Raw genomic sequence first — 7,947 nt, forward strand, 5'->3', positions numbered from 1 at the left:
CACTATCACCATTAAAACAACAATCACTACCACATCCTTACCACCACTACTACAACCTCCTCCAACACAACAATATCACCACCACCACTTCTGCAACCACCACAACCACATACATCATCATTATCATTACTACCACCAGTACAACATCCACCATCATATCATTATTACCACCAACCCTACCATTAATTTTTATATTTTATACGTCATAATGAAATTGGTTTTGGAACTTTACTTGATTTGAAACAAGGGTATTGGGATGATTATAGATCTCAATAGATTATATTTAGTTTGCAGAAATTCCTGTTTAAGCATTGAAATTATTCGGAATTGTTTCTGAAATTTATGTGAGCGAAATTTTAAGTTGGCGTCTCTGGTCAACTTGAAACAATGGGAGGTGGGCATTAGTGAATCTGTGAATAAGGGAAATGTGGCGACTACCACTACTACTACAACCATCACCACATCATCCCTACCACAACTACTACAACCACCACCACATCATCATAACTACGACAACCATTACTACAACCACCATGTTATAATTACACTTTCAGTTTTTGAAATTCCTCCGAGTGGTGTCAGAAATTGCTGCGAGACACATTTTGGATTGCATCACAATATATTTTAATGAAATTTAAATTTATAGGTTATTTTTGCATGGATGCTTCTTGATCTTAGCGCTGAAAAATGTCCTCCTTTTTAGTGACCAGTCATTCTCACCCCTGGGCTATGGCTAAAACAAAGGTGTCCACAACCCAACTTAGCAATACATTCAATCAAGCCAAGGATAAAATGTATTGCCTAAAAATGTCGAAGATTTGCAGCGGAGATTGTTCAAGACTGATATTGACAGGACGGACAGTGAGACGGTACAGGAATTACTGAGAGAGATAGAGGAGGAAGAGGTGTAACAAAGTTCAGTGTGAATGAGGATGGTGGTTTTGAGTATTTGTTTTATGTAACGGAAGAATGAGGCGTGATTTGAGTGTTTTTTGTGATGTGTTTGTTATGGATGCAACATACAAAGTAAATCGATATTTGTATCCACTTGTGAATGTTATGTGCATAGATAATGAGGGTCATGGTTATTCCAGGGTGGCCAACTTTTCAGAAACTGAATTAGAGAAAATTTTTGGTTACCGCACAATAATGTTAAGAGCAGGTGGCCAACTTTTCAGAAACTGAATTATGGAAAATTTTTGGTTACCGCACAATAATGTTAAGAGTGAAGTAATACACAGCCTAATACTAATTTAATACTTTACAAAGAATGAAAATGAAAACAGACATTAAGTTGAAATCAGAGCAATTCTGTGTCAAGATTACAGAGAGCAAGAAGACAAGATTTGTTTGTGTGTCTTTATATGTTACGGAATAGGTACATTTTGGTTGTCAAAACTTTCATTTTATTTTGACATTTTCTTGATCTTTTAAAATAAAATATAAATTAATTTAAACAACAGACTTGTTTAATATTTTAAAGATATACTTTTGTGGGGACCTTTGTAAAATCATTAGTCCGATTGTAGTTGTAAATTTCTTTATATTCTAATGTCGTAAAAATCAGTGACACCACTGAATCCCTACCAGCACTTTTACTCACTGAGTCCCTACCACCAGCGCTTTTACTGGTTCCTACCACCAGCGCTATTACTCACCGAGTCCCTACCACCAGCGCTTTTACTCTTCGAGTCCCTACCACCAGTGCTATTACCGTCATAGAGCTTTTACTCACTGAGTCCCTATCACCAGCACTTCTACTCACTGAGTCATAGACCTTTTATTCACTGACACTGAGTCCCTACCAACAGTGCTATTACTATTACCGAGTTTATAGAGCTTTTACTCACTGAGTCCCTACCACCAGTGCTTTTACTCACTGAGTCATAGACCTTTTACTCACTGACACTGAGTCCCTACCACCAGTGCTATTACCGAGTTATAGAGCTTTTACTCACTGAGTCCCTACCACCAGTGCTTCTACTCACGAGTCCCTACCACCAGCGCTATTACTCACCGAGTCCCTGCCACCAGCGCTTTTAGTGAGTTCCTACCACCAGCGCTATTACTCACAGAGTCCCTACCACCAGCGCTATTACTCACAGAGTCCCTACCACCAGCGCTTTTACTCTTCGAGTCCCTACCACCAGTGCTATTACCGTCATAGAGCTTTTACTCACTGAGTCCCTACCACCAGCGCTTCTACTCACTGAGTCATAGACCTTTTACTCACTGACACTGAGTCCCTACCACCAGTGCTATTACCGAGTTATAGAGCTTTTACTCATTGAGTCCCTACCACCAATGCTTTTACTCACTGAGTCATAGACCTTTTACTCACCGAGTCCCTACCACCAGAGCTATTACTCACCGAGTCATAGAACTTTTACTCACTGAGTCCCTACCACCAGCGCTTTTACTCACTGAGTCATAAACCTTTTACTCACTGACACCGAGTCCCTACCACCAGTGCTATTACTCACCGAGTCATAGAACTTTTACTCACTGAGTCCCTACCACCAGCGCTTCTACTCACTGAGCCATAAACCTTTTACTCACTGACACTGAGTCCCTACCACCAGCGCTTCTACTCACTGAGTCATGAACCTTTTACTCACTGACACTGAGTCCCTACCACCAGTGCTATTACTATTACCGAGTTATAGAGCTTTTACTCACTGAGTCCCTACCACCAATGCTTTTACTCACTGAGTCATAGACCTTTTACTCACTGACACTGAGTCCCTACCACCAGTGCTATTACTGAGTTATAGAGCTTTTACTCACTGAGTCCCTACCACCAGTGCTTCTACTCACGAGTCCCTACCACCAGCGCTATTACTCACCGAGTCCCTACCACCAGCGCTTTTGCTCACCGAGTCCCTACCACCAGTGCTTCTACTCACGAGTCCCTACCACCAGCGCTATTACTCACCGAGTCCCTACCACCAGCACTTTTATTCACCGAGTCCCTACCACCAGCACTATCACTGAGTCATAGAGCTTCTACTCACTGAGTCCCTACCACCAGTGCTATTACTCACTGAGTCCCTACCACCAGTGCTATTACTCACTGAGTCCCTACCACCAGTGCTTCTCACTGAGTCCCTACCACCAGTGCTTCTACTCACGAGTCCCTACCACCAGCGGTATTACTCACCGAGTCCCTACCACCAGCGCTTTTGCACACCGAGTCCCTACCACCAGCACTTTTATTCACCGAGTCCCTACCACCAGCGCTATCACTGAGTCATAGAGCTTCTACTCACCGAGTCCCTACCACCAGCGCTATTACTCACCGAGTCCCTACCACCAGCGCTTTTACTCACTGAGTCATAGAGCTTTTACTTACCGAGTCCCTACCACCAGTGCTATTACTCACCGAGTCCCTACCACCAGTGCTATTACTCACCGAGTCCCTACCACCAGCGCTATTACTCACCGAGTCCCTACCACCAGTGCTATTACTCACCGAGTCCCTACCACCAGCGCTATTACTCACCGAGTCCCTACCACCAGCGCTATTACTCACCGAGTCCCTACCACCAGCGCTTTTGCACACCGAGTCTCTACCACCAGCACTTTTTTTCACCGAGTCCCTACCACCAGCGCTATCACTGAGTCATAGAGCTTCTACTCACCGAGTCCCTACCACCAGCACTTTTATTCACCGAGTCCCTACCACCAGCGCTATCACTGAGTCATAGAGCTTCTACTCACCGTGTCCCTACCACCAGCGCTATTACTCACCGAGTCCCTACCACCAGCGCTATTACTCACCGAGTCCCTACCACCAGCGCTATTACTCACTGAGTCCCTACCACCAGCGTTATTACTCACCGAGTCCCTACCACCAGCGCTTTTACTCACTGAGCACCTACGACCAGCGTTATTACTATTACTCACTGAGTCCCTACCACCAGTGCTATTACCGAGTCATAGAGCTTTTACTCACTGAGTCCCTACGACCAGCGCTATTACTCACTGAGCCCCTACAACCAGCGCTTTACTCACCGATCCCTACCACCAGCGCTATTACCGATCATAGAGCTTTTACACACTGAGCACGTATGACCAGCGTTATTACTCACCCAGTCCCTACCAGCAGCGCTATTACTCAGCGAGTCACAGAGCTTTTACTCCCCTACGACCAGCGCTATTACTCACTGAGTCCCTACCTCCAGCGCTTTTACTCGTTGAATCCCTACCACCAGCACTTTTACTCGCCGAGTCCCTACCACATGGCTATTACTGAGTCCCTAACACCAGCGCTAATACTATTAGCCACCAAATCCCTACCACCAGGGGGACAATATAAGCTAAAATTAGACCCCAAAAATTCTTACAGTGATGCAGAAAAAAACAACGAACAGATCTCTTTCAAATTTACACAAAATGTTTCTTACAACAAGATGGATAGGTTTAGCAATAGTCTTGTAAATAAATTTTTCAGAATTTTTTTTCGATTTCTTAGTGAAAACTTGGTGTGACATGACAGGAAAAAAAATTGATTTAAAAATTCATAAAACTGCTAAATTTTTGTTTAGCCCAAAACCCAACCATCATGATGCAAAACACATCATAAGAAAAATTCTGACCAAATTTGAAGACAATCTGATGGGAAACAATCCAGATGTGAATGTTAGAAAATCAGAGATCAGAGAATGACGCACAATGAAATTTTGAGAAAATGAAAAATTTGTCTTTAATTTGATAATAAAGCTAATAATGCAGACAAAGGCCAACATTCATCAAGTATAACCAATATGGAACAAGAAAACAGTAATATTTATAAATTGATCAAATTCTGAAAAAAATTATAAACGATTCGCTAACCCATACCTCTAAGAAAAAAAATTGCGAAATAATTTAATATCTGCTGTTATTCACCAAAAAATTACTTTAGTGGTCAAATACGTTTTATAGTTCTAAAATTTTTAATTATATCTCATGAACTAATAATGTAATGTATAATTTGATGCTAAACACCAAAAATAACTGAATTAAAAAAAAAAACTTTTTTAAGGGCAACATAAGCTAAAATTAGACGTAAAACCCTAAAATTTCTAACATAGATGCACCAAAAACTAGCATATAAATTTCTTTCAAATTTAAACACAATGTTTCTTTCATAAATAGCTATATCATGAAAACTCTTGGAATAATTTTTTTAGAATTTTTATTTGATTTCAACTGAAAATTTAGCGCGGATCGACAGGAACAAATGAATTTTAAAATTTATAAAATTGCTAAATTTTAATTTACCCCCAAACACTTACATCATGATGTAAAACACATCATAGAAAAGATTCTGAATAAATTTGAAGATAATTTAAAGGAAAATGACTAAGGTAGGATTGCTAGAAAATCAGACAAATGACATAAAACAGACATTTGAGAAAGCGCAAGCTTTATCTATAATTTGACATAAAAGGCTGATTTTGCAGACAACTAAAAGAAATGATCCATCAAACTTTCAAAATATGACCGTAATAGGACAAGAAAACGAAAATTTTGTAGATTGATCTAAGTCTAAAAAAAAATTATAATCGGTTCACTAACCCATACCCCTTAGATAAAAAAATGCTGTAAAATTGATTTTTTTACGCCCAGAGATAAAATAATTTTGTGGTCAAATATGATGTCATACCTTATGAATTCATCATTATAATCACAAAACCTAATTATTTACTGTATACAATAGGTTATACAGATGATTTCTAGATATATTAAATGATTTTTCAAAATATGATATGGCACGCTATCCTCATTTTTCATTTTTTTATTCTACTTGAGAGACAAGTCGTATAAAATTAGATATCTAGTCAAGTTGAACTGCAAAATCAATTCTATTTTAGACAATAAAACAGTTAAATAGTGCACTAGCTCTGAATAAAAAGCAATTTGCTTTCCCAAACCCTTGGAATAAAAATCTCTTTCGCCTCAATACAGAAAAAGTCAACACTACTTGTTTGCCACCACTTTTTTTGTAGTTCCACAAAGAGGGTTGATCCTGCTCTGGATGGAAAAATTGAAATAAAAAAGAGACACATTTCATTAGCAATTTTTGGAAATGGCATATTGTCATAAAATGCATTTGTCAAAGACATAGCAATTTTTAAAAAATGATCATTATTCACACCAACACACTTGAAATTTCATTGGTTTTACATCCCTAGAACAAAACTCTTGGCAACAAACTATAGTCTGTCGTTAAGTTACTACAATCAGTAGTAATTCAATTCAAATGATGCTTTGCCATTTTCATTTAGAAAAATGAGCATTTATTTTATTGATCACCAATAAAAAATGTAAAGGCGCTATGGAGATTTGACAACATTACTAACCATTGTCAAAAAGTGCATGCAGACACTCTGGTCTGCTGGCCCAGATGATGGTTTACTGATTGATGAGTTTTGCCACAGGCAAAGGTTTGCCACAGGTTTGCCTCAACACACCTTGCCAGAATAGCCCTTGAGCCAGCATCTTTATGGATTGTCAGGACACCAGTAACGCCAACAGTGTTCTTTCATGTAAGCTGTCGATGAAAACAAAAAATTAAATTAAATTCACTACAGCGAAATAGGCACATACATGCCAATGCTAAAGTTTATAACAGCAACACTTCGCATGTTGAACGGGACATACCGTCTGTTAGGCGATATTACAATTTCTTCGGACAGAGACAACGCAGTTAACGGCCAAGTACACATTTTACAACTGAGTCCGGTGAGAGAAAGTGAGCAAAGTGCCTTTTCCAAGAGTTCAACTATGCGCCGAGCGAGGCTCGAGCCCAGACCTTCCGGTCCAAAAGCGAGTGTCATACCACTACGACATAGCCGTACGTAATTTTTAAAAATATAATAAAAATAATCACACTAATATAATTATCTCACATTGTCATCATCATAGGCATTTCAAAACTACTAATAATACTACCACTACAGATATCTTATCATTATAAATATTACTCTCTCTCTCTCCATGAACATAACATACAAAACCCAATTTTCCGATATAAAAAAACAGCCGCCCCCCCCCCCCCCCCCCAAAAAAAAAGTTTTGAAAAAGTATGGACGATGCATGCTGTGTCGGCCATAATAAAGATAATAACAATAACTGAATGAAAAGTATTTTTTAAAGGACCCTGAGCCTGGAATGTCGTGAGTACTCGAAACCTCTTGATCTTGATAAAATTAGCAACCTTTTGACTGGGGATCGAACATTGAAACACCTGGTTTTAATCACCTGACATGGAAGGCTGATTTAAATTATTTGGGGGGGGGGGGGGAATAGTATTTTAATTTTTTTTAAAGCCCTGTTATTGTTATTTTTCACAAAATAAAGTAATAAAGTTAAGTATTTCGCGGTAGCGACAAATGTGTCGTCAGCTGATGCACAATCAACAAACACACAACCCCAAAGCATGTTTAGTTATAAAAATAAGAAATGAATTAAAATGTGCATTTCGTATGCTTACCTTGTAAACTGAGTATTCTGTGACTTGAAAAGAGTGAAGAATTACCAAAGTCAAAGTCCGTCAAAATCAACTTGTAATAATAGTCTAGTAATAATAATAATGTGATTGTGATGAGATGAAGTGTTCACTTTTTGACTTCCAGATAATTCATTGTATATTGCAGTTCTATCCGTATAAAATGTTATATTTTTAGTAATTACGCAAATTCTATTTTTAGTAAGAGTACAAATAAGCTCTGGCGTTATTTGCAGTGGTAGTACAAATAAGCGTAGCCAAAAAAATATCCCGTCAGAAATACAATCACAAACCAAAGAAGCAGGATAGGCTAGTAAAGAGAAGAAGAAACGACATCACTATCGGATCGTACACCCATGCGAACATCATAGGTATATGATTCAAGGGTGATGCTCCCATCCAACCACCCGCCTTGTTTATTTAATGTGACCGCTCTCACAACCCAAATTCAA

General features: G+C 39.0%; 1 long non-coding RNA gene across 1 annotated transcript; it reads right to left on the bottom strand.

Annotated features, from left to right (window-relative positions):
- Positions 1–4,812: 4,812 nt before the first annotated feature.
- Positions 4,813–7,763, bottom strand: LOC144957126 (uncharacterized). Its single transcript, XR_013642085.1, has 3 exons — positions 7,481–7,763; positions 6,348–6,538; positions 4,813–6,018 (listed from the first exon to the last, which is right to left on the bottom strand). It is a non-coding gene; the product is annotated as an uncharacterized LOC144957126 (long non-coding RNA).
- Between the last annotated feature and the right edge of the window lie 184 nt (positions 7,764–7,947).

Source organism: Berghia stephanieae, chromosome 11 (assembly GCF_034508935.2).
Source record: "Berghia stephanieae isolate SIO BIC M18660-M18661 chromosome 11, UCSD_Bste_1.3, whole genome shotgun sequence".
NCBI classification, from domain to species: domain Eukaryota; kingdom Metazoa; phylum Mollusca; class Gastropoda; order Nudibranchia; family Aeolidiidae; genus Berghia; species Berghia stephanieae.